Below are 9659 nucleotides of genomic sequence, written 5' to 3'. Positions count from 1 at the left end.
AGTTTCAGAGCGTCCTCCCTTCCAAAGTGGATCAGTTCAAATTTGTCTTCATTTAGCAACATGTTATTCTTTTCCGCCCATTGGACAACAGCCAGTAGGTCTGACTGAAGGTTTATTCGGTCATCCACGCCATTGATGACCTTCTGGAGCTTGGAATCATCAGCGAAGGTTCTGATGTTACTGTGTTTGATGGTGTCAGTAATATCATTTATGTAGATGATGAAGAGAAGTGGGCCCAACACAGTGCCTTGTGGGACACCACTGCTGACTTTGGCTGGGCTGGATTTGACACCTTCGACTACAACATGTTGGGTTCTGTTAGACAGGAAGCACTTGATCCACTGCAGCAGCTTTCCAGTGACACCAATATTGGACAGCTTTCTCAGAAGGATCTTATGATCAACCCTGTCAAAGGCCTTGCTGAAATCAAGGTAGATGACATCAGTGTTGGAACCTTCTCCCAAGGCTCTCAAAACGTCATCAAAATGATGCAGTAGCTGCGTCAGGCAATCTCTCCCATTACGGAATCCATGCTGGTTGGGGTCAGCATATTATGACTCTCAACGAAGTGAGTCATACGCGATCTCAGCACCCTCTCAAATACCTTGATGATATGAGAGGTGAGTGAGATGGACGGTAATTCACGGCAAGCGATTTGTTTCCTTTTTTGAAAACTGGGACAACAGACTGGGATAGAAGGTCTTCTGGTATATATCCAGCATCCAATGAGTTCCGCCACAGATTGGCTAGAGGGGGTGCAAGTTGGTTTTGACACATCTTCAAGACACAAGCAGGGAACCTATCGGGACCTACTGCTGAATTATGCTTCATTTCCTTTATTGCTGCTAAGACATCAGGAGCGCCAAATGTTATGTCCGATAAAGTGTATTGGGGAGTAACATCACTGATACAGCCCAGATCAGTCATATCAGGATTGCTGAAAACAGAGCAATATTGTTTCTGCAATATCTCTCCCATGGTTTTGGCATTGTCTTGAAGAGTACCATTTTCATCAATCAGAGGGCCAACAGTAGAACTAGTGACTCTGTGTTTTTTTGCAAATGAAAAGAACACTTTGGGATTGAGTTTGATCTTCTCAATGGCCAGGCCTCTTCAGCTCTTCGCTGACTATTGATGATAGACATCATGTTGTTTTGGAGTTTATGTTTTTTAATCTCTAGCGACGAGATGGCAGTCAGTTGGTGTGTTGCTGTTGACAGTATTTCAGCATGTTGATCTTTTGTTGATTCTTTTAATTTTCCTTATGAGAGATTTTCTATTTCTATGGATTCGACACTTAGATTTGTTTGCAGATCTTAATGGGGTGTGTCTTGCACATATGTTCGTGATGGTGTCTACAAGTGGCTGCCAGGACTTTTTGATGTTAGTGGGTGTGTATGTGTGCGTGAAGGACCAATCGACTTGTGCAAGATCATTATTGATCGCATCCCAGTTTGCATTGTGGAAATCCATAGTGTCAAATGGATGAACAGGAGGGATGACATTTGTTTTGCATTTTGGCCAGTGAAATCTCAGATCACAGAGAACCATGTCATGGTCGGAGAGTAGGGTTTTCTCCACTGCAATATTGTGGATAGTATCAGTGTGATTGCTGAAAATTAAGTCTAAGACGTTTTTGTGACATCTCGTTGGTTCGAGTACCAGTTGGGACAAGAAGAAGTCATCCATGAAGTCAAGAATATATATATATGTATATATATATATATTATATATATATATATATATATAGGTGTGTGTATGTGTATGTGTGTATATATATATATATATATATATATATATATATATATATATATATATAGAGATATGTGAGCGTGTGTGTATGGGGGTGTATATCACCTTTTTATATATATATGTGTGTAGACATATATGTGTGTATGTATGAGTATGGGTATGGGTGTGTACGTAGATGTATGTATATGGGTGCATATGTACATGTGTATATGGATGTATGTGTGTATGTGTATGTATATGTATATATATATGTATATATGTATATATATATATATATGTATATATATATATATATGTATATATATATATTCTTTTATGTATTCTTTTATTTATTCTTTTATCTACTTTATCACTGATTCCTTTGACCACTCCCCGAAGAATGATAGTTTGCGCCATGCCTACCCCAAAAAGTCCCCCACCACCACCCCTTTAAACCTGCCTAAATGTATAAATGCCAAAACTATTCTTGTCACCTAGCTTCCTGATGATTTCTTTTGAATGAAACAGTTCTAGTCCTGTAGAAGCTCCTTCTATAAAATAAATTAATTTACTCTGCTATGTATTGAGTACCTTATTTACTGTGGTTAACCCCGACTCAACCCGAGACCTACATATATATATGTGTGTGTATGTGTGTGTGTCTCTGTATGTATGTGTATATAAAGAGCTGTATGTAGACATTATATATCTATATATATTGTATACCAATACATGTATATATCTATGTACACACACAAACATACTCACGCACACATACACACATATGTATGTATAATATTGCTAAAGACACACACACACACAGTGATTCATAATACATACATATATTACGAGGACCCACAAGATAGTAGAAGCTATAGCCGCTAATAAGAACGAGTATTTTTGAAATGTCCCAGTGAAACCCTCAATAAAATGTGAACATAATCGACGTGACAGAGAAGATTTGACTCAGAGAAGACAATCTGTGTACAGCTGTGGAAATGAGCTGACCAGCGGATGTTAACGTAAATCTAAAGATCATAAAAAGAATTCTTGAAGTCTTGAGAAATCTACAGTCACACGTCCTATATTATAAGTTAACGTATAGACTTGAACTTGTAATCTGTAATTATTGGAGCACTGGGATATGCAACACACTGTCTAATCCCAAGAAATTAGGCTTCCTTAAACCAAACGGGAAAATGCTGATTCGAAATCTACAGATCGAGGTCACCTCTGGATCTCTTAAAATCTAAATGTTTCCAGAAATTTATCATTTAAATATATGCATGAGAATACATACACAAAACCAAATATACAAATCTGCAGGTGTACTAATTTCAAATACGGCTAATATTCTCATACATACATGAAAATGTACCCTGTGATGTTGAAATTCCAATGAAGGAACATTGGATCTAGGTTAGAATCCGGCTCACACTGTACATATAAAACTGGATAATAACATACACACATACATAATACATACATACATACATACATACATACATACATACATACATACCTACATGCATACATACATACATACATACATACATACATACATACATGGTGGCTGTCTCCTCGTTATCGCATATGGCCATTGCACGAAGCTTAATCAATGTTGTTATCGTGCAATGCCTGTGCAAGAAGATTATTTTTAAAGTGAGGAAAGGCTGTGCACTGAGTCAATCCCACTAACTTAGCAACAGCAGCCATAATCCGAAAAGAAGAACAAGTCAACATTATCGGTAACCTCTGAGGTTTTATATCGGAGTTATCCCAGTTACCTGAGTTACCTTCGCCTAGAAGGATGCCCTAACAAAGGCTAGAAGTCCTTCACTCCCAACGGTATTCAGTCCGATTATTTCTATGTCCCCGCGCATGATACAGCCTTAAGACATTTATTGGATGGTCGTTGACTCTCAAGAGTTCCTCCGCCCTTTGACGGGTTTTGTTTTTCATCCCGCAGAGTGTCCAATAAACACCCCGCCTCACCAAGCAAACTTGGTGGAGTTGCCGGTTTAGTCGCCGACGACCCGACCATGCAACAGGTTGTACTGGGTTACATGTTACAATTAGCACCCGAAAGTGACCTGACATACACATATACATTCATACATACATACATACATACACATACATACATACATACATACATACATACATACCTACATGCATACATACATACATACATACATACATACATACATACATGGTGGCTGTCTCCTCGTTATCGCATATGGCCATTGCACGAAGCTTAATCAATGTTGTTATCGTGCAATGCCTGTGCAAGAAGATTATTTTTAAAGTGAGGAAAGGCTGTGCACTGAGTCAATCCCACTAACTTAGCAACAGCAGCCATAATCCGAAAAGAAGAACAAGTCAACATTATCGGTAACCTCTGAGGTTTTATATCGGAGTTATCCCAGTTACCTGAGTTACCTTCGCCTAGAAGGATGCCCTAACAAAGGCTAGAAGTCCTTCACTCCCAACGGTATTCAGTCCGATTATTTCTATGTCCCCGCGCATGATACAGCCTTAAGACATTTATTGGATGGTCGTTGACTCTCAAGAGTTCCTCCGCCCTTTGACGGGTTTTGTTTTTCATCCCGCAGAGTGTCCAATAAACACCCCGCCTCACCAAGCAAACTTGGTGGAGTTGCCGGTTTAGTCGCCGACGACCCGACCATGCAACAGGTTGTACTGGGTTACATGTTACAATTAGCACCCGAAAGTGACCTGACATACACATATACATTCATACATACATACATACATACATACATACATACATACATTCTGGTATAAATGTATACATACGTGCGTGTATTCAAGCCATATATACGTATTTAATCCTTGTATTTGTTATTAAAGTTTCGACTTTTATTCAAATTCTGTGTAAGATATTCATTAGTTTCTTACAGACTTACCGACATCCTTTGTATTTCCGCACCACCTTCCACCCGACTCTACCGCCGCCATCAACATGTGCAACCATGAAGAAGCCTTGTCTCTCTCCGAAGTAGGCGATGGTTTCGACAGGATGGGCATCCCTGTGTAGAATATCTGGACACTGAACTCTCTTCGACCCATGCAACTATGAATAGACGACCGTTACAATGATGATGATGAGAAGGAGGAGGATAGCATATTATTCTGTCAGTTGTTCGAGTCTGACACCTGCCAGCTTATTGTGGACCATGTTTAAAGTGTTTTTTACTCAATGAAATGGAACCCCGTTCGTGTTTAAAGCATACTACTTATTCTACGTTTCCCTTTTGCAGAACTCCCAGTTTACTTGTATACTGTTGTATCGCACGTTCGCCGTACGATATAACGGGGTAATAAATAACTTCCTGGCAAATCGTTCTACTCAAGATACACAATACTTGTAATTACACTCAACAATACGCAACTCCCTGATTTACACAGCTCACCGACTCGCTCTCTGTCTTTATTTTGCCACTGCGGCCATTCACACAGAGGGGACAGCACATCTGTCTATGTGGCCGCTGACAGGTATGTTCCTGTATTCAGGATTCATAATTTGGGATAGCAGAAGGTTCGGAATACACATTAGAACAAGGCTATCATTTTTCCATCAGAATAAACTTCATCTGTGCATCGGAAAAGTTAATTTACGTGATAACATGCGCAGGTTGCAATAGGCAATATATTGGTCATATAAAAAACAGTCTACGAAACAGGATGGCAGTACATAAATCCCAAATTAGGAATCCCGAATACAGGAAAATACCTGTCAGCGGCCACATAGACAGATGTGCATCAAAGAAAAATCAAAAATTCACAACTTTCCCACTTTACCAATTCAAAAACAACGTAACCTTCACTTCACGTCATAACAAAGAACTCCATTTCATGAGAAAATTCGGACCAAGTTTAAACACCCTGGGCCAGAGACATTAAGACCATATATTGGTTATCCAAAAAGAAAAAAAAAATTCTACAACTCCAAACAACACTACCACCACGATCTCTACTACTACTGCAATCAACGGTCTGTGCAACTGTTGCTATTACAGCCAACAGTCACTTCCACTTCGACTACTACTACTACTACTACTACTACTACTACTACTATAGCCAATGAACTGCTGCTACAACTCCACCCCCCACCACCACGGTCACTTATACTACTACGACCTATGGTCTCTGCTACCGCTGCTATTACAGCCAGCGGTCATTTGCACTACTACTACTACTGCTACTACTACTAATACAGCCTATGAACTACTGCTACAACTGCAACCATCACTACCATCACGGTCACTACTACAGCCACTACGACCAAAGGTCTCTACTACTGCTGCTATTACACCCAACGTTTCTAGACAACGCACAACACAGCCATTATGTTCCCACACATAAAACGCTTCCACGTGGATTTTGTTGAGACTAGTAAGAAATAATTAGGAACTTTTCTTTTATTACACTTAACTTTTAAAATTATATTTTTTTGATAAGGCTGGTTTTTTTAAGAAGGACCGCAACATGTAAAATCTCTCAGAAAATTAAAATTTATCTTATATAGTGGCGTTTTCAAACTTCTTTTTTACAAATATATACCCACTCGTATACCCCTACACTTGTTTTATAAATATCATATTACGTACGAGCTTCTGAAAATGCCGACTAAAACAGACACAAACACCATCTTCTCTATAAATGAAGAGATGCTAAAAGAACTGAAGAGCAAAAACTCAGACCTAATAACAGTCTTAAACAAACTCAACTCAAATAATGAAGAAACGGAGACGAAGAAAACACCCTCTGAAATGTAGGAGCACCTTGGAAATCTATGCGATACAATGAAGACATTCTTTACAAACTTTACAAAACAAGGGCAACAAAACGAAGGACCACATGGGAAGAACCCAATAACTTCAAGATTACAAATATAAAACCAAGTCTTTCCACAATGGAGAAAACTGCAGCAAAACAGAAAATTCGCATTTTGCAAAATAATACAAGATCAGAATAAAGCAGAGATTTACCAAAAGTGGCTGAACTCAACACCCCAAATCATACCCAGCAAATTACAAATGAAACCCATCCGGGAAGAACCAGAAGCACAAAGAAGACTTAGAGAAAAAATGTCATTAGAAAAAATGAAGATGGAAATTGAACTACTTAAACTGAGAGCAAAGACGAATGAAGAAAAAGTAAAACCCATGGATGAAGAAATCAATGAAGTCAACAAACTATCAGACGGTATCGATACTGAAATATTACTTAAACTAAGAAAAATAGGAACCAATGTCCCTCCAACGATGGGAAAAGAGCGCCAAATGGTTCTTGGATTATGAAACCAACTTCAAAACTGAACACATGTCCAACAACCCCTTCATAAAATTAAGAAAAACAAAACCACATGCCAACAGAACGGAACAACCACCAAGAAATCTAAATACATTGCCTATCAGAGAAAGACATTTTAAACGCACCCCACACTACCTAAATCAACCCCAAAACACCTACAGTGACCCATCACACCATTTCAAGAACCATGGGGATGCAACACACAGTTCTATGAACTACAATCTACATAACCCAACTAAAACTCAACTACCAAACCTCTACTCTAGGAACCAACCATACAAACTTAACAAACAACAAAAACACTACAGAAGAAACAACTACCAACACTATATACCTGATACACTAAGACGGAACACGCGGTTCAAAAATAGACTACAAAACAGAGCACCACAAACCCACTCTAAAAATTACAACAGGAGACAGATAAACATTGTTTTTCAACATAACCACACCAACCATTTTGTAGACTAACATACAGGAACAGGGATACACGATGGCAACGGACAAACAAAAGAAACCACAGGTAATTAAAATAATCAATCTCTCAAATAAAGACCTTACACCTAACGAAATAAGCATACTATCCAAAGGACTTATATTTATCCCAACCCCACAACGTCCAAATTACTATGAAACGAAAGACGATATTTCGGAATTTTGTAGGAAATTAAGACTTGCCGAGGAATATCATGGCAAACAAATAGATGACGAATCAATAGCTAGAAACAACAGCGACTACACCCCCACCAAGGGAAAGAATAAAGCCTTAGAACGCTTTTGTGACCACATAACCAATTTCCCTTTTCAACTCCCCAATAAGCAAAAATACAGACCAAACTTCAACAAAAGAGAATGGAACGACCTCATCAAACTAAGAGAAGGTAAAACCATAACAATCAAGTTGGTAGATGGGAGCAACGCGGTAGTATTAATGAACAGAAATGATTATAAAATTTAGTACTATCCCTATTAGGATATGAGGCATACTACGAAGGGGCCCAACCAAAAATAATGAATAACCTCAGGACATTATTCAACTCATACCGAGAAGGACTCACAGACATGGAGTACGACTACACTACCAACTTCAAGTGCAAATCAAGTTTATTCTACGGTATCCCTAAACTTCATCTCTTACGCTACACCTTAGACAGGGTGGGTAAATTATCCGGTAAAGGTGGGGCATTGGTCCATTTAGACCAAAGTAAAACTTTCGATAGGGTAGACCACCAGTACCTGGCGGCAGTTCTTGAGACGGCAAGGCTAGGCTCGGACTTCCGCGGTTGGATCAAGGCCATTTATGGTGGCATCAAATCCACAGTTACCTGTCGGAACGGTTTGAGATTCAGCGCTAGGTTCAGCAAGGGTTCCTCCCTGTCTCCGCTTCTGTATCTATTGAATCTTGAGCCATTGATGCGGAGGTTGGAGAATTTGGGGGGCATCCCCAATGAAATAGGATGTGGTAAGTCTGTTTCTGCATATGCGGATGACGTCACCATCACCGTGTCCAATGTAGCTCAGCTACCTTGTGATCAGGATGAAATCAAAGGATACAAGGCAGTTGCAGGGGCAAAAGTTAACAAGGACAAGTACATCGGTTTGCGGCACAGCACGTGAAGTAGCAAGCCGATAACGTCCAGTGTCGTGGGGCACTGAACAGATGGTCCTGTTAAGTAGCTTGGAGTTTGGTCCAGACTCCCAGACGGAGAAGAATTGGAGTGAGGTGGCAGGCAGGGTGGAGGCCCTAGTCCGAACCTGGTCTGGAAGTGCGCTGTCTCTGAAAGAGAGGGCTGAGGTGTTGCAGTTGTTTATTGCGTCTGTTATCACCCATCGTCTGACCGTTGTCCCTTGCCCCGATTCGTGGCTATGCAAGTTGGTGCGACTTCTCTTCCGCTTCTTGTGGAAGGGAAAACCGCTTGTGAGGCGATCCGTAGAACCGCTAAAGTGTAGGTTAGGGCTGCCGTGGCTATTGACATGCAGACATACACTGAGGCTAAGGCCGCTCTGGCTCTACCTGGATGGTGGCCAGGTGTGGAATTCGCTTTCAGGGGAATTCTTTCCACGACCGGCCCCCTTGGAGGAATCTACACCCGGTTTGATAAAAAGACAGAATACAACTGAATGGTAAAAGGAGTGCCGATAGGCACTCGCGCTAATCCACAGTGCGGGCAAGGCCGGCAGCGGAAATACCACCTCTGTATTTTATAAAGGGATGGTAGAGTATAAGAGCTATAGCGTCCTAGAAGAGGCTTTGGGGTTCGATGAGAACCAGCTAGCCAAACTGTTTCAAAACATATTCAGGTCGGGGTATTTGGATAATTACCAAAAACCCCTGACCTGGTAGTGTCACAGGGATGAGTTATCTGTTCGCGGTAAATTGTCCAGGCATACCCTTGGGTATGCCACCGGCATACCCAAGGTGCGGGCAGGACAGAGAAACTGTCCTGCGCGCTCTTGTACTGTGCCTGCAGCTTTTGGGCTTGATAATTTACGTAGAACACGTGTTGTCGCACGAGGGAAGAATACAGCTATCAGCTGAGTCTGTGATAAAGACTGTACCGCAAACCGGACTATAAAAGGAAAGTGAG

Source organism: Octopus sinensis, linkage group LG8 (genome assembly GCF_006345805.1).
Source record: "Octopus sinensis linkage group LG8, ASM634580v1, whole genome shotgun sequence".
Classification (NCBI taxonomy): Eukaryota; Metazoa; Mollusca; class Cephalopoda; order Octopoda; family Octopodidae; genus Octopus; species Octopus sinensis.
Note: the sequence above shows the minus strand (reverse complement) of the source record.